The following is an 18461-nucleotide window of genomic DNA, read 5'->3' as shown; positions in this document are numbered from 1 at the left end:
GCTCTTAGAGTTGAGTTCTGGCTTGGGCCGGCTCTCAGGGACCCTACAGACATTCAGGATAAATGTGGTGGTAAAAGGCACCTCTGGGCAGGGCTGGATACAACTTGTTGCATCTGCTTATACCTGCGCCTAATGGGCCCAAATCTATGAGTACAGAGGTAGCCATAGGCCAGTGAATGGTGGGGAAGAGACAGCATTGTGGAAACATGCAGCTGAGGCCAGGTAAAGCTTCCGAATTAGAACATGGTGAAGCATGTTCATGTGAACATTTTATTTGGACTGGCAGGGAGTGGTAACCCATCCCTGTTCTGTTCCTGGCTCCATGGCCTTGAGTAAGTCACACCCCTGCTCTGTGCCTCAGTTTCCCCAACTGAGGGGACATGATTTTTCCCTGCACTGGCATGAGAAACACTCATTGTCAGCCCTGGCAACTTGAAATAAATTAAGCCAAAAGCAGGGGTGAGGCTGAGCTGTGCCCAAGGGCTGGCGACTCATCAGGGACTCCCAGCCAGCACCTGAAGCCACGGTTGTTACCTGCAGTGAAGCAAAGCAAACCCCGAGGCTTTGTCCAGACTCGGATTTGAGGGGTGATGTTCGCTCATGCCAGTTGCCATGTGGCTAGCACACGGGGGGGCATGGATCACCTGCTCTGCTCCTCTGGGCATCTCTCAGCCGGTCCGTACCCTGCCATGGCAGGGCCTCGGGCAGTGGGAGCCCCGTGGTCTCGCCTCTGGCACAGCATAGTCCCCTGAGGACTGAAATGTTTGGTCTCACTGATGTTCCTGGGCTCAGGAGCCAGTGGGGTCAGTGGCCCAGGCTATACGGAAGATCAGACTGGCCGATCTGGTGGGCCCTTCCACCCTGAAACTCTATGGAACTGACGACAGCCCAGCTATGCCAGGCAGGAGGGAAGCGGTTCAGCACATGCTAAGGGCTAGGCGGGAGGTTCCAGGTGTGTTAGTTAGCATGTGTTAACCTCCCTCCTTAGGTTGCAGGCGAGACGAGGCCCTGGGGGAAGTCAGGCCTTGTCCTGCACCATTGACCCCAGTCTGAAACTGGGCAGCAACGCCAATAGCTTAAACTCTTCTGGAGACCAGGTTAGGGTTACCATACGTCCGGATTTTCCCGAACATGTCCGGCTTTTTGGTCCTCAAATCCCCATCCGGGAGGAATTTCCAAAAAGCCAAACATGTCTGGGAAAATAGGGAGGCATGGTAAGGGGACCCCGAGTGCGAGTGGCTGCAGCAAAGCCAAAACTAACAACTCCCCCGATCTGCCGGGGCACGGAGGCGGCGGCGGCATCTGAGCGCGCAGCCGCCTCCTCCCCGGGCTCCAACTTTCCCGGCTCCCGCCGCTCTCCACCGTGGCAGGGGCCAAAGCAACTTCCCCAGCGCAGCAGCAGCTGGAGCCCGGGGGGCGGGAGGGAGGAGGGGGAATGCGGGGTGCTCAGAGGAGGGGGCAGAGTTGGGGCGGGACTTTGGGGAAGGGGTTGGAATGGGGGCGGGGAAGGGGCGGAGTTGGGGCGGGGCCGGGGGCGGGGAAGGGACGGAGTTGGTCTGGGGGCTGGGAGGGGGCGGGGGCAGGGAAGGGGTGGAGTTGGGGCGGGGCCAGGGCCCCCGTGGAGTGTCCTCTTTTTTCACTGTTTAAATATGGCAACCCTAGACTAGGTGTCACTTGGAGCCGATTTCATCCTGGCCTAGCCAAGTCCGGGCAATGCATGCTGGGCCTGCCGGCTTGGCCCCCTGGCTTAGGGGAGAACTTGGCTGCACTCTTAGCCTCTCCCCCCCTCAGCAAATAATCCAAACACGCTGGGACGGGGAGCAGGTGCTGGGCACAGGGGCGGCTCTATGTTTTTTGCCTCCCCAAGCACGGCAGTCAGGCAGCCTTCGGTGGCATGCCTGCGGGCGGTCCGCTGGTCACGCGGATTCGGCGGCGTTTCTGCGGGTGATCTGCCGGTCCCGCGCCTTCAGCGGACCTCCCTCAGGCATGCTGCCGAAGGCTGCCTGGCTGCCGCCCTCACGGCGACCGGCACGCGGCCCCCCGCGGCTTGCCGCCCCAGGCACGCGCTTGCTGCGCTGGTGCCTGGAGCCATCCCTGGCTGGGCGGCCAGGCCCGGCCAGAGGCACTAGGGCTTGTTCCAGGGAACGGCAGCTGTGGGAATCTCTCAGGGAACGTGCTGTGCAGGGAACAAACAGATCAATAATGTGCAGGGACTCATGGGCTTTCGGCCCCCCCATCCCCCACCCGCTGGTGACGAGGGGGAATGGGCGCTGCATGAGGGCTGGTGATGCCACTCACACCTAGGGCAAGCCTGGGGAAACCAGGGGGCAAGGCCCAGATTCCTGCTGTGGCCCATGGGAGTTGGGTGAGGATCTGGGCCAACATCAGCCTCTTGTTCAGTCCTGATGGGCCACATCCAAAGAGCCCCTGAGCCCCTCCTGGCACTTCTGTGAGACCTAGGGGCCTGCTCCAGGCTGGTTCCAAGGATCCCACATGGCCACTGTGCTGGGAGCTGGGGAAGGGGGTTTGCGGGAGACCTCCCTGACATGGGAGCGGTGCTGAGCTGCCCTTCCCGGCAGGGGCTGACAGCGAGGTTTATTGAAATAATTCTCTGCTCACCTTTCAGCTGCATGGGGGAGCCCAGGGCTGGGCTAGCAGGGGCTGCGGGTCGGAAGTGAGGGGCACCGGCAGAGCTGGGGCAAGAGCCCAGGGCTGGGCTTACAGGGGCTGCGGGTCGGGAATGAGGGGCACCGGCAGACCTAGGCAGGGGGGGCCCAGGGTGGGAAGAGCAATGGGGGGCTGCCAGCTGGGCCTGAGGATCAGCAGCGGAGCTGTGGTGTCTTTGATCATTTCAGGGAGAACAAGGCAGGACACGATTCTAACCCACATTCAGAAAGGCGACTTTGGGGAGCAGTGCTGCGTGTGGGGGGTGTCTGGACAAAGCTGGCCCAGGGCTCCCGCCGCAGGTCAACAGCACCAGCCCTGCTGACGAAGGCTTTGGAGCTAAGAGTTAATTATTTACCAGTGCCCCAGAGCTCCCCGCCGAGATCTGGCCCCATGGCGTTGGGCGCGGCCCGGGCACAGGGAGAGACGGACCCAGTGCTGAGAACTGACAGACACGCAGCATGCAATGATTATCCCATTGCACCGAGACCCAGACCTGCAGCGGGGTTTAGGCTCCTAACTGCCACGAGTTTCCAGGGGAGTTAGGAGCCTCAGGATCTGGCCAAGGACCCAGAGGGAGGCTGGGAACTGAGCCCCCAGCCCTGCTGCCACCCCAAGGCCAGCCTTCCTCTGACAGCCTCGGGCCCTGGGCACTGGGGGCTCGTTCTCCCAGGAGGAGAGGAGGAGGAGGTCGGGGGCTGGGGCTGAGCTCAGTGCAAATGCCTGGATGGCTGGGGAGATGAAAATAGCGGAGCACCGTTACGAGCAGTGGCATGTGGACCAGAGCAATTGTCTGGGGAGCGTTTTCCTCTCAGAGCCACGGGCCATGGAGGGCGATTAAGTAACAACCCTGGCTCCTTTGCCAGAAGTTCCCACCATGTCCCCGCATGGGGCACCTAGAACGGTCACCTGGGGCAGGGCGGTGCTTTGGGCTGAGCTCTTAACGTGCCCGTGGGGTTTGAAACGTCCCTTGCTCTGTGACACACACCCCAGAGCAGTGGCGGGCAAACTTTTTGGCCCGAGGGCCACATCGGGTTTCATAAATTGTATGGAGGGCCGGTTAGGGGAGGGGGTCGTGGCCCGGCCTCCACCTCCTATCTTCCCCCCCCCCCCCCCCGGGACTCCAGCCCCATCCAACCCCCCCTGTTCCCTGATGGCCCCCCTGGGACCCCTGCCCCATCCAACCACCCCTTCTCCCTGTCCCCTGACTGCCCCCGGAACCCCTGCCCCTGACTGCTCCCTGCCGCCCCATCCAACCCCCCCCACTTCCTGACTGCCCCTCCGGGACCCCTGCCCCCATTCAACCCGCTGTTTCCCCCCTGACCACCATCCACACCCCTGCCCCCTGACCACCACCCCGAACTCCCCTGCCCTCTATCCAACCCTCACTGCTCCCTGCCCCCTTACTGCGCTGCCTGGAGCACCGGTGGCTGGCGGCGCTACAGCACAGAGACCGGATCAGGCCTGGCTCTGCAGCTGTGCTGCCCCAGGAGCTCGCCGCCCCACTGCCTAGAGCATTGCGCTGGCGGCGGAGCGAGTGAGTTGAGGCTGCAGGCGAGGGGGAACAGCGGGGGAGGGGCTGGGGGCTAGCTTCCTGGGCCAGGAGCTCGGGGGCTGGGCAGGACGGTCCGGCGGGCCAGGGCCGCCCAGAGGGGGGGGCAAGTGGGACAATTTGCCCCAGGCCCTGGGCCCCGCAGCGGCCCCTACGAGAGTTTTTCGGGGCCCCTGGAGCGGGGTCCTTCACTCGCTCCGGGGACCCTGGAAAACTCTCGCGGGGCACGGGCCCCCGGAGCTTCTTCCGCTCCGGGTCTTCGGCGGCAATTCGGCGGCGGGGGTCCTTCTGCTCCGGGACCCGCCGCCGAAGTGCCCTGAAGACCCGCAGCGGGGGGTCCTTCCGCCCCGGGACCCGCCGCCGAAGTGTTGGGTCTTCGGCGGCAAAGACCCCAGGCCCCCTGAATCCTCTGGGCGGCCCTGCCACGGGCCGTATTTTTCCCACCCCTGCCCTAGAATTTCCCACCTACACATGACACAGCTCGGCTGCCCACCTGGCGTCACATTGTGAGGAGCAAGCAGAGACACACGACGGCTCAGATGGACACAGATACACCCAGGATTTCATAAGCCACCCAAACACAAACTATCTGTCTCCCACACATGCTACGTGCTCACCCAGCCGCACCATTTCATCTACCACACCAATGCAAAGACAGCCATATCCACCCCGGATGCCCCGGCCCAGGGAAACAAACTTCCCCACACCCAGGTGTGTGCCACACCCAGAAATTCAATTCCACGCACCCTCCCGAACATAGCTACTCTCCCCCCCAAATACAAACACGGACTCAAAGCCTCACGCACGTGCAAAGCACACGTACACAGCTCCAGCTCCACACACCGAGTTAGAGTCATTGGCTGTCCCACAGCCTCTTATCTCAAGGCAAAGCAAACAGGTTTCCACCTCCGGTTCTGTTCCATCTATTTATTGATTTTCCTCCCTTCCCTCTCGCCCCTTGCGACAAACCCTTTTTTAATGGCTGTTTAAGACCCATCAGCCTCTCAGGTGACATTCTCTTTTCCACATTCACATCGCCAACCAAACGCCTGCGTGAATTGCATTCTGAGAAGGCTGCCAATGAGGGAACAAAACTCCCCTCCCATGAGGCCCAGCTGGACAGTGAAAAGGGATCTGGTCTCATGGCGAATTTCACACAGACTTGGGGTGCGGGGGGAATCGGTCTGTGCACATCACATTCACCCTGGTGCATTTGAAATAGGTCTCGCTGCCCCTCACTTGCTATTCAGAGAGGTCTGTGGGGAGGGCTGGTATTTCCTGAACTGCTGCGAAGAAATATTATCGTAACCTGGGAGAAGGAGCTTTTACTCAGACACTAAACAGGAGCATTTGAGCCGTGAGCGCTGTGGGAAGGGAGTAGCAATGACAGCTCAATCTGCACCTAGTAAAACGTGCTCCTACCATATGCCCGGGGATGGAGGTTGGCATAAGGGGCCCAAGGAAAATAATATGGGGGGAGGAGACTAGGACAAACAGGCCGAAGCCCGAGAAGGGGAAATGCGAGGCAAAGATCAGAGGAACGGCCAGTGAGGTGTGCTAGGATGCGGAAGAGTGGGGAAATTGAAGCACTGGCCTCTGTGTCATGAGCTCTGGGGAAGGCACCCGGCTGTGACTGGGATGGGCGGTGAATAAAACCTGGTTGGGGAGAAGTCCCATTGCTTGGGTCACATGAAGCTAGACTGGACAAAAAGCCACATGGGCATCCCGAGGTGGCGCTGTTCCATGGAGCCTTGTGCGTTGTTTTGGCACTGGTTGAATGGTGGGTTATTGGCAGTTGTGTGATGTGCGTTCATCCTGGGGGAGCTGTTGCAAGCAGCAGGGGAGTTTTGCTCTGTGCTTTGATCTCTGTAAGCAGAGTCAATTCCTAGGGCGGAGTTGCTTCCAGAGCCATGGGCACTGGTGCTTGGGTTGAGCTTCCTTCGCAAGGGCCTTGCCTGCCTGCCGTTTGGGCCCACCACTGTTCCAGGCCTGGCGTATGGAGCAGAAATAAACAGTGGCACTAAGAAAAATCCCAGACTGCATCAGTGACACTGGGGAAACCCACCTGCAAGGCCTCAACCTTGGCAGAGGGCAGCGGTGTAACAGGGCACAGCCCTGCAGCGGCAGGGGGATGGTCTGGCATTTTTCTGCCCCCTTCTAACTACCCTGGGCCTTATCCTCTGGAGGGGAATCAACGGAGTGCCCCCCATTCATGCCAGCGGGAGACCCAGCCCTTTGACTGCAGAGAACAGGGGCTTCAGAGAACATCTAGAACCTGGCCTCAGGGGCTGTGTGGTCGCGTGGCAGACAGCTGCCAGGGAGGGGATGAGAGTCTGGGTGGGGCAGCCGGGGACACGGTTAGGTGGGGACGAGGAGCAGTGGGGAGGTGGCACCGTGGCACAAAGGGGAGGGGAATGGGGTGGTTTCGCTGCCTTGGGCTGCTGCTCTGAGAGCAGTTTTGGTACATTCATCACCTCCCCAGGCCTAAGACATGTTCTGCGGGGAGGTGATTACACACGGGAACAGCAGCCCTCGGCACACGGTGGGTTCTCCATCCCATAGCATCTTTCAATCCAGCAGCTGATGTCTTTCCCCAGCTCAGCCAGACATCAGACACGTGGGGCAGGAACCTCTGGCTGAAATTTGCTGCCTGTGGTGGGCAGGTCAGAGTAGATGATAGTTATGGTCCTCTCTGGCCTTCAAAATCTCTGAAGTTGTCAGCAGAGCTGCGGTTTGCCAGGCTTTGTCTGCTGTGTCCCTGAGGGCTGCTGTACTTTCACTAACACTGAGTGGCTCTGTACAGAACAGCTAGAAGCTGTACTGGATTCCCAGGCATATCTGGAGCCGGGGTGGACTTCAAGGGAATGTTGTTTTCTTTAAAAAACAAAAAACAAAAAAACCTCGGCATATTAGCTTGGAAATTCAAAGTTAAGGCTGCCTGAATAGCCTTAACTCTGCCCTTGCCCCACAGAAGACAGCGTGGCCTAGAAGCTAGGGCACAGGACTATGAAAAAGGAGGTGTGGCTTCTATTCCCAGGGCTGCAATAGATTCATAGTTTGATGTTGAGCCAGTCACCTGGCACCTCCGTGCCTCACTTTCCCTAAGGGGGATATTCAGGGGTGGCCGGATGGGGCTGGGCTAGATCAGTCCCACAGGGGAAGGAAGCTTCTTCTTTTCTAGGGCCAGCAGTAGCTGCTGCGGGGGCTCGGCCCAGGGCGGGGGGATTTTGGTGCTGGTGCTGAGAGCAAGTGAGAGCAAGAAGGGGTTGGTTAGGCAAGACGGGTGAGGGGGCAAGGCTGGAGTTCTGAGCTTGGGAGGGGTTGAGCCTGAAGTCTGAGGGGGGAAGGGTTGGATCTGCCTGGGTGGGGTGTTACCGGGCATGGCCAGGGGATGGAACTCTTCAAAGCTTCCCAAATCCCAGCAGAGTCACCCCTCACCCCCGGCTTCCTCTTCCCACTGGCCTCCCCGGAGAAAGCCTGCACAGCCTGAATGCGCCAGCCACAGCTCGGATTTGGAACCTGTCATCCAGCTGCTCAAACCCAGTTGGCTACGGCCGTGCCAGGCGCGGTGCAGAACACACCCGCCGTCCTGGGCAGCTGTGGTATTTCACCTGCACCGTGTGGGCAGGGGCTAGCATGGGTGCCGATTGCTGGGCTCAGCTCTTCCTCCTGATGCCCTGCTCTGGGTCAATCAGGAATCGATGCAGGGCAGCCCTCTGGCCCGGGCCAGGCAGGAGCTCGGCCCCTGCTCGGGTGCACCTGGCTGGCCTGGGAGTCTCTGAATCCCTGTCGGCAGCTCCTGGGGTTGCCATGTTGGGCTCTGCTTCTCCTGGTTGCTTTGGCAAGGGCCTCCCCTGAGACAAAGGGGTAACTCAGCTGAGTGTCCTGGGGCCCCCGCGGCCCTGACACAGCTCCGGGGGCAGCAGTGGAGTTCCATCCGGCCCATCCTCTCTGCCCATCTCTTTCATATCAGCTGAGGCCTCAGTCTCCCCCTGCTAGGGCTAGCGAGGCACAGGCTGTGCAATGCTGGCTGAGGGAGCATGGGGAGAGGGGCTCGCGGGGGTGTAAGGTCTGGAAATCGCCCCAGAGAGCCGGTTCCTGCGGGCCCCTGGCCCAGTTCTACACTACCATGAGACTCCAAGCGGTTGGGAAGCATCTGAAGTCCTGGCCCCTGGCCTGGGTGGGGAGTGTGAGCTAGTGGTGAAAGCAGGGGGCCAGGAGACAGGACTCCTGGGTTCCATGCCCAGTTCTGCCCCAGACTCTCTGTGGGGCCATGGGGAAGTCACGTTCATGCTCGTTCACCCTGTATTAGGAATTAATTTGCAAACTGGACACCATTAAATTAGGCTTGAATAAAGACTGGGAGTGGGTGGGTCCTTACACAAACTAAAAACCATTTCCCCATGTTAATTTTTCCCCTACTGTTACTCACACCTTCTTGTCAACTGTTGGAAATGGGCCATCCTGATTAACACTTCAAAAGTTTTTTTTCCCTGCTGATAATAGCCTTAATTGATTAGTCTCGTTAGAATTGGTATGGCAACCCCCATTTTTTCATGTTCTCTGTATATATATATCTTCCTACTGTATTTTCCACTACATGCATCTGATGAAGTGGGTTTTAGCCCACGAAAGCTTATGCCCAAATAAATGTGTTAGTCTCTAAGGTGCCACAAGGACTCCTCGTTCTTTTTGCTGATACAGACTAACATGGCTACCCCTCTGAAACCTGTATTAGCAGTATCAGCTCAGGCCAGGGACCTGGCTACACTGCAGCCATCCCAGCAGCGTTGTCTGCTCAACGGGCTGCTGCAGTCAAGAAAGCAAAGGAGAAGGCAGGAGGTGTAAGGCATGGGGCGGAGAATGATCTGGAGAACATTCTGACACCTTGGTGTGATCAACGGTGCGGCTTCGTCTGGGTGCTGCGTGCCGATCCGGGTACCCCAGCTCCAAAGGGCAGGGCAGAGCTAGAGAGGTGCAGAGAAGGGTGATGGGAAGGACCCAGGGCCTGGCGAAGCTCCCCTACAGAGGGCCATTGGAAGGATTGTTCCCTTAGAAGGGAGATGGCTGAGAGGAGACATGATACAAGCATATAAAATAATGACTAGTCTAGGGAAGGCAGAGCTGGAAGTTCCCAGTCTGGTAACCCAAGGGCCAGGCGATAGGCAGTTATATTAAAAGGTGGCACATTCAGAACTGAAGAAAGGAAACACATTTTCACAGAATATGCAATTAGCCTGTGGAACTCACTGCCACAGGAGGCCACGGAGGCTGAGGACTTAGCACAATTTGAAAAGGGACTGAGCATTTATAGAGAGAACACGAATGGCCAGAGTGACCCTAAGGACCACACACATTCTGACAGGGCTGTTGAACCCCCTGATTCGGGATTTAAGCCGATCTCTGACCATCGGAGACCAGGATGAGACCTGTGTGGGGGCAGACTATCCCACATCTGCTACTCCAGGGGCCTTACCCCTCCCACTGACACAGCTGGTGCTGGCCGCTGTCAGAGACAGGCAGCTGGGCTGGACAAGCCTCGGCTCTGATCCAGTCTGGCAGCTCCTGTGTGCCTTGGTTTCCCCATCTGGCAAAGGGGAAGAATGCTGCAGCCCTGGGTGGCTCTGAGGCTGAGGTCAGGTTCTCTGGAAGCCTCAGGTGGACAGTGCTGTACACACACTGAGCTTTGTCATCCCCTTCACATCAGCCTCCCCCCGTCTCTTTACATCTCCCACCCCTCCTCTGCAAACCAATGTGGCTATTGCCATAGACCCTCTGCTGGACCGAAGAGCCCTTCCCAAGCCACCTGCCACCAAGCCGAGAACTTGGGGGCGGAGGAACCGATTGGGCTGAGGGACCCTCCCTCCCCTTATGCCCCCTCTGCAGCATCACCTGCCTTACCTGCCCAAGATGGAACAGTGCATGCTGGGACTTGTAGTCCCCAGGAGCCGCGCCAGCACGTTCACCAGGAGAGTGGTGCGTGCAACAGACTCCAGTTCATACCAAATAGGTGCAGGGCTTGTGCTCCGGGCATGGTGCCAGGCAAGGGCCCTGGTGGGCAAAGCATGGGCAGTTCCCTGGTCTGTGCCCCTCACTTGGGAACAGACAAAGCACCTGGTCTCCTGTCAGGGCCGGCTCCAGGGTTCTGGCCACCCCAAGCAGCAAAAAAATAAAATAAAATAAAAAGCCACGATCGCGATCTGCTCTACCGCTGCCGCTTCAGTCTTCGGTGGCAATTCGGTGGCAGGTCCTTCCCTCTGAGAGGGACTGAGGGATCCGCCGCCGAAGAGCCGGACGTGCCGCCCCTCTTCATTGGCTGCCCCAAGCACCTGCTTGCTGGGCTGGTGCCTGGAGCCGGCCCCGTCTCCCGTGCAGATGAGATCAGGGCCGTGTCCCCAGTGAATGGCTTAGCCTGCAGGTGCTGCTGCATCCCCCCGGAGGGGTGGGCTGTCGACTGACAGGCGCCATTTTCCTGGAATGTTTGCAAGCTCAGATGTCCCAAGCATGACTCACCCGCCCCCTAATGAGATCTGGACAGAACGGTCTTTGTGGCCTCGCTTCTTAACCTGACGGCCTGGAGTCGGTCTCTTCCCAGAGCCTGCGTTCACGTGGGTGGGGGAAGGTGGGAGATGGAACAGCTCAGATTCTAGCAATGGCTAGCCAGACAGGGAAACTGAGGCAGCGAGCTGTGAAGTGTTGTGTGCAGGGTCCAGAACAGAAGCCGGATCTCCCCACCCATCTGTGACTCTTTCCCATGGGACCACCTAACAGAAGCAGAGTCTCTAATGATAACCAATAGTTCTCCCTTGGTTTGAACTTGGATTTGGGGGCGAATTTGGGTTCTTCTCAGGTGACTTTCCCCGGCTGGAACGTGTAACGGACTGCCCGGCGTGCACCAGCGCAGTGACACCTGAGGTGGTTTTAACAGCAGGGTTATTGCAAGTTGGTTTAAAATCATTGCCGCTCTTTACAAACCCAGCCACAAACACCCTGATGCTCCTCCTCAGCCTTTAGTATGACAGAGGCAGCCTGTCCAATGGTTAGAGCAGGGGCCTTGGGAGTCAGGGCTCCTGGGCTCCGGTCCCAGGTAGGGGAGGGCCAAATGGGAGTGAGTGGAATTGGGAACTGGCACAGAGGGTGGCAGTGCCACTCAGATTTGGTGGCGGGGTGGCCGGGCCAAATCGGAGCAGCACTGTGACCATGTGGGACAATCACAAAGTCTGGAGGGGGGCACTGGGTCCACCTTGCAGGAGGGGAGCTGCCACTGTAGGTGAGTGTGGCATGGGTTCACCCTCCCCTCCGTCCTGGGCTGGGTTTAGGGGTGGAGTGCAGGGGTGTTGCTGTGGGTGGTCGGTGCCCACTTAGCAGGGCAAGGAGTCTGGGGGTACCCATTGCCTTGGCAGGCTGCAGCCACCCCTGCCTGCGTCAATTTCTCCCTCTGGAAAATGGGGTGAAGTAATCATTACCTCTGGGGGGTCCTCGTCCGACACTCTTCAGGATCCTTGCAATTACAGCTGATGGCGGGGGCTCTAAACTCCAGAGCTAAAAGAACAAGACAAAAGCTGAGAAAGGGTTGGAAAATATTAGCTAGACCCCAGGGCACATTCCCGTGTCTGCCTTTTCCAGCCCTTTCCTGGCTGATTAATGGGCTTGTTTGAGTCCTTCCTCAAGTGGCTTTTTAATCACCAGAAGCCTGAGCTCCAGGTGCCAGCTAGGGCGGGTCCTTGGCAGCTGCTCTGCATGAGCATAGACTAGCTGAGCAGGGTGTCACTGGCCAGGAGGCGGGGGTGGCCAGATGGTCTGGCTGGAGCAGATGTACCTGGAGTGGGCCCTGGATGGCACAGGGACTGGACGCAGGGAGCTGGGGCGTTGTGTCTTCGGGGCACTGGCTCCGATGCGGGTGACTGGAAGCTCTTAGCAGCTGGTGGCTGCCTGGCGATGTTCGCAAGGTGAACGGGCTGTCCCAGCTCCTGACAGACAGGGATCCCCCTGGTTGTGCCCGTCACCCATGCTGGCACTAATTGCCCCTTTGTTGGAAGTGTTAGCTGAGGACCGAACAGACCATGGGGGTATCTCAGGGAGGGATGAGGTGCAGGGGCCATGTGCCTGGGGATAAAGATGGGCCCCTCCACCTGCTGCCCAGCAGCTTTGTTCCACCCCAGAGGTAGCTGCATTTCAGTGGCGACTGATGCAGTCTCAGTAAGTTGCTTGTGTCGTCTCCTTTTTACATTCCTAGAGTGCTTTGGGATCCTTTATTTATTTGTATGACAGCAGGGTCTGGGCACTGCAGCGCGAGGCAGCCCCTGCCCCAGAGAGCTTGCCAGCTGACTAGCCGGGACAAGCCAAGGAAGGATTATTATCCTTGTTTGCCAGGTGGGGAAACTGAGGCATGGGGCCTGAAGGTCCCACAGGGCATCTATGGAAAAACCAAGAATGACCCCAGATCTCCTGCCCTCCCCCCGTCTATGGCCGTCACCCCAAGTCACACACACCCCCTTCGCTGGGCTGAAAGGCCCCAGGGCAGCCGCAAAGTTATTTTAATTATAACCATATTTTCCAAAGATGTTTGGCAGTAACAAACCCACAACGCCCCCTCAGCCCGAGACGGGGGGCAGGGTGGGGGCTCCCCCTTGCCGGCAGCCAGCAGCCCATAAAGACGCTCTGTCCATGCGAGCCGTTTCCCAGCGATTGGCGGGGAGGGGTGCATGGTCCCACAGAGGGAGCATTGTGCTGCCTGCCAAGGCGTCCCGCGCTCCCGGCCCCAGAGCCCACCAAGGCCTTGTTTCCAGTTCCTCTCCCTTCCTGCCCCCGCTGGCTGGCCTGGAGCCCCCCCCCCACACTCCTGGGCTGGCACGGAGGCTGGCTGCTGCCAGCCCCAGCAGGGAGACTTTATTAATCCTCTGTCTCTCGTTAGCACTGAGCCATTTCCATACAAGCCAGGGCATGATGGGCGCTGCTGAAAGGGGGACACACAGGGTCTCCCCTTGCTCACAAGAGGAGGGGGGCGTTATTCTTCCATTTCCCCCTCAGCCCTCAGCTGTCAGTCATTGAAGGGACCCATCCCAGTGGTGTTTGAAATGCCAGACCCTGCTGCCGGGCCGGGCCACCCCTGCCACCCCTGCCCCTTACACCACCCAGGTGCTTCCCACCCACTGACCTCCAAGCACTGTGCAATGGAAATATCCCCAATCGTACAGGTGAGGAAACTGAGGCACAGAGCAGGAAGGTGCATGCAGAGCCAGGAAGCCTAGAAACCGGGAAGCTGAGCAGGAGCAGCCCGCACTAGCCCGGAGTGAAATGGGCTGACCAGACAGCAAGTGTGAAAAATCGGGACAGGGGGTGGGGAGCAATAGAAGCCTATATAAGAAAAAGACCCAAAAATCGGGACTGTCCCTATAAAATCAGGACATCTGGTCACCCTAGAGTGAAATGGGGGGCAGAGGAGAGGGGCTGCCCTGGCTGAGAAGCCAGAGACTGGCAGCTCCCTCCACTTGTGAGCACTCCGCCATGACCCCCCACTCCCCCACCCCGCCCCTCTCCAGAGTCAGACCCTGAGCCAGGCCAGCAGCTAACATAGGCCCAGCTTGGCAGTTGGAACCGTCTGTCTCCAGCTCATGCTGGTAGCTCTCACCCTGCGCTACCCGTGCCCCTGGCTGTCTGCCGGCCGTACTGCCCCCTCCCACCTACCCACAGCTGCCTCTCCATCCCCTATGGAGTCTGACAGGCAGCTGGTCTTGGGTGTGCCCACAACACAATGACAGGATTGGGCCCCTCTGGCGAAAGAGGTGCCTCCCCCTCCCCCACCCCCGCCTTGCCTGGGAATCCCGCTTTGGAGTTCTGGCTCCAGTGAGGGCTCCGAGCTGCCTGTCCGCCATGGGCTGAGAATAAGTACGGTAAGACGTGGGAGGCGCCAGACGCTATGGTGGTGGGCACCAGGTAAGCATCACAGACAGGCAGGCACTCCCACCTTGTGTCTGGTACTTGGAGCTGTTTGGCCAGCCGGAAGCGGAATGAGCGGCCCAAACCTGGGGGCGCTGAGCTCTCTGCCGTGCTGGCCATTGTCAGATCAGCCACCCTCTGCTGCAGCCCCGCGTCTCGCCCGGGCACTGAGCTGTTCTGTTATGGTCACTACACGCTCTGCTGCCTAGGGGGACCTCACCTGCTGCCCTTATGTGCACAAGGCTGGCAGCGTGTGCCGGGACCCTGGAGCCAGGAACTCATGCGCCCGGTCCATACCACGCCCAGCAGCGTCACCGTGTGAACGGTCAACGGCAAAGAGCCAATGGAAAGCTAATTGCTGGGGGCTGAAATTGCTTCATGCTTGTCCTGCCTGGGGAGACCCTCGCATGAAGGGTCCTGGGCCATGCAAACAGTATTGTTATTTCCATGCCCAGCACTTTGAAGGCTGTCGGGATCTCTCGCCCACTGCTGAAATGCAGCCATCCCTGAGGTGGCCCATGGCAGCTGTTTAGCAGCGCGCAGCAACACCACATGAGTAGTTTGGGGCCAGGAAGTGCAGCAGGCTCCTGTATCCAGCTGAAAGTGCAGGGGAGACTAGAAATCCAGCTGGCAGCTCCCCGGACACTGCAGATCCCCGCATGCAGGGCAGCCAGCGGAGCAAGACACAGCGTTGCCTGCTGGGCCCCGGCATCCCCTGGAGCTGCACCAGAGAGGAGAGACGCCCAGGCCAGAGCTTGGCCCTTAGGGCAGGGTTGGGAGGTGGATTTGCACCAGACCCAAAGCTCTGTGGTGTGGGGATGCCCAGGGCTGGCGCCTCAGTTTATCAGCAAAGGAGAGGCTGCCCTGGACATAACTGCTATCTCGGCTGGGGTGCTGGTCATGCCGCCATTGGATCCGATGCCCCCTTGCCCTGCCCATTGTGCTGTCATGCACCCCAGCCCTGCTGGATGCCCCTGAACCAGCCAGGCACTTTTCAATGGGCAAGTGCACCCTGTGGTGTTGGGGGTTGGGTCTTTAAGGGCTGAGCTTCCCAGACAGAGTGCATGTGGGGCGTTGAGAAGCTCAGTCCCAGTCTCCACGGCACGCTGTCCGAGGACAGCCCCTTTGTGCAAATATTACAGCTAAAGGGGCTACTGACTGTGCGGCTTGGTGGAAGCATGGTCCTCGCTGATTAATAATCACTGTCCCCATGACAGCAGGAGACCTCCAAGGGCAGCTACGCCCCATGGACTGACCCTGCCCATGGGTCACCCCCAGGGTTTGCACCCAGAATCTTTACCATCATTGCACCGGTTGCTAGTGCTGGAAATAAAGGGGTCGCTCCGTTAGGTGGTAGCTGTAGTAGGCTTTTATCTTTCAGCAGCCCAGTCATGACAAAGGGCTGTGACATGCCCTTTCCCAAGGTGCTGGAACCACTGCTTTCCACCCAGCTAGCTGGTAGGATGGGATCAGCGGGGAGGTCAGGGCAGAGCCATAAGAATGGCCAGGTTGGATAGGATCAATCATAGAATCATAGAATATCAGGGTTGGAAGGGACCTCAGGAGGTCATCTAGTCCAACCCCCTGCTCAAAGCAGGACCAACACCAACTAAATCATCCCAGCCAGGGCTTTGTCAGGCCGGGCCTTAAAAATCTCTAAGGAAGGAGATTCTACCACCTCCCTAGGTAACCCATTCCAGTGCTTCACCACCCTCCTAGTGAAATAGTGTTTCCTAATATCCAACCTAGACCTCCCTCACTGCAACTTGAGACCATCGCTCCTTGTTCTGTCATCTGCCACCACTGAGAACAGTCTAGATTCATCCACTTTGGAACCCCCCTTCAGATAGTTGAAGGCTGCTATCAAATCTCCCCTCACTCTTCTCTTCTGCAGACTAAACAAGCCCAGTTCCCTCAGCCTCTCCTCGTAAGTCATGTGCTCCAGCCCCCTGATCATTTTCGTTGCCCTCCGCTGGACTCTCTCCAATTTGTCCACATCCTTTCTGTAGTTGGGGGCCCAAAACTGGACACAATACTCCAGGTGTGACCTCACCAGTGTCGAATAGAGGGGAATAATCACTTCCCTCGATCTACTGGCAATGCTCCTACTAATACAGTCCAATATGCCATTAGCCTTCTTGGTAACAAGGGCACACTGCTGACTCATATACAGCTTCTCATCCACTGTAATCCCCAGGTCCTTTTCTGCAGAACTGCTGCTTAGCCAGTCGGTCCCCAGCCTGTAGCGGTGCATGGGATTCTTCCATCCTAAGTGCAGGACTCTGCACTTGTCCTTGTTGAACCTCATCAGATTTCTTTTGGCCCAATCCTCCAATTTGTCTAGGTCACTCTGGACCCTATCCCTACCCTCCAGCATATCTACCTCTCCCCACACCTTAGTGTCATCTGCGGACTTGCTGATGGTGCAATTCATCCCATCATCCAGATCATTAATAAAGAAGTTGAACAAAACCGGCCCCAGGACTAGGGTGACCAGATGTCCTGATTTTATAGGGACAGTCCCGACATTTGAGGCTTTGTCTTTTATGGGTGCCTATTACCCCCCACCCCCTGTCCCAATTTTTCACACTTGCTCTCTGATCACCCCACCCAGGAACGACCCCTGGGGCACTCCGCTTGATACCGGCTGCCAACTAGACATTGAGCCGTTGATCACTACCCATTGAGCCCGACAATCTAGCCAGCTTTCTATCCACCTTATAGTCCATTCATCCAATCCATACTTTTTTAACTTGCTGGCAAGAATACTGTGGGAGACAGTATCAAAAGCTTTTCTAAAGTCAAGATATATCACATCCACTGCTTTCCCCATATCCACAGAGCCAGTTATCTCATCATAGAAGGCAATCAGGTTGGTCAGGCATAACTTGCCCTTGGTGAATCCATGTTGATTGTTCCTGATCACCTTCCTCTCCTCCAACTGCTTCAAAATGGTTTCCTTGAAGACCTGCTCCATGATTTTTCCAGGGACTGAGGTGAGGCTGTAGTTCCCCGGATTCTCTGTCTTCCATTTTTTAAAGATGGGCTCTATATTTGCCTTTTTCTAATCGTCCTGGAACTCCCCCTATCGCCATGAGTTTTCAAGGATAATGGCCAATGGCTCTGCAATCTCATCAGCCAACTCCCTCAGCATGCATTAGATCTGGCCCCATGGACTTTTGCATGTCCAGCTTTTCTAAATACAGCTCTACCTCGATATAACGCTGTCCTCGGGAGCCAAAAAATCTTACCGTGTTATAGGTGAAACCACGTTATATTGAACTTGCTTTGATCCACTGGAGTGCGCAGCCACTCCCCCCCCCCCCCCCCGGAGCACTGCTTTACTGCGTTATATCCGAATTTGTGTTATATCGGGTCACGTTATATCGAGGTAGCGGTGTAGTCCTTAACCTGTTCTTTCACCACTCAGGGCTGTTCACCTCCTCCCCATACTGTGTTGCCCAGGACAGCAATGTGGGAGCTGACCTTGTCTGTGAATGGTCCGTCTTGCGCAGTATCCTGTCTCTGAGCTTCTGGGAGAGTGGTCCCCTCCTGGCTTCTGGCAGTCAGAGGTTTAGGGTCACCCCAAGCATGGGGTGGCATCTTTAGCCATCTTAGCCAATGGCCACTGATGGACCTATCTTCAATGGACTTACCTAGTTCTTTTTTGAACCCTGTTATATTTTTGACCATCACAACATCCCCTGGCAATGAGTTCCGCAGGTTAATTGTGTGTTGTGTGAAGAAGTCCTTCCTCTTGGTTGTATGAAACCTGCTGCCTGTTCATTTCATCGGGTTACCCTTGGTTCTTGTGTTGTGGGACAGGGTGAATAATGCTTCTCTACTCACCTTCTCTTCATCGGTCATGATTTCATCGACCTTTCTCACGTCCCCCGTCAGTCATTTCTTGTCTAAGCTTTACAGCCCTGCTCTGTCTGGCCTCTCCTCACATGGAAGCTGTTCCATACCCTGGATCATCCTTGGTGCCCTTCTCTGAACCTTTTCTAACTCCGTTCTCTCCTGGGATTAGCAGTCCTGGGCACAAAATTCCAGGGGTGGGCGCTCCAGGGGGTTATACAGCGGTGTGATGGCAGGGGTGCTGCTGGCAGCTGGAAAGGGGCTCACTCCACAGATGTGCTGGCCTTCCGGGTGGGCGTTGGCACAGCAGGTGGGGGTGGTAATAATGCCACCCTGGCACAGCCTGGGTTTGGAGTGCTCGAGGGTCCCTGTAGGCTATCCAGAGCTCGCCTGGCAGCCAGTACAGAGCGTGCGCGGGTCAGATGGGCTCAGCTGGAGGCTGGGTGAG

This window comes from Emys orbicularis, chromosome 7, assembly GCF_028017835.1.
Source record: "Emys orbicularis isolate rEmyOrb1 chromosome 7, rEmyOrb1.hap1, whole genome shotgun sequence".
NCBI lineage: Eukaryota > Metazoa > Chordata > Testudines > Emydidae > Emys > Emys orbicularis.
Note: the sequence above shows the minus strand (reverse complement) of the source record.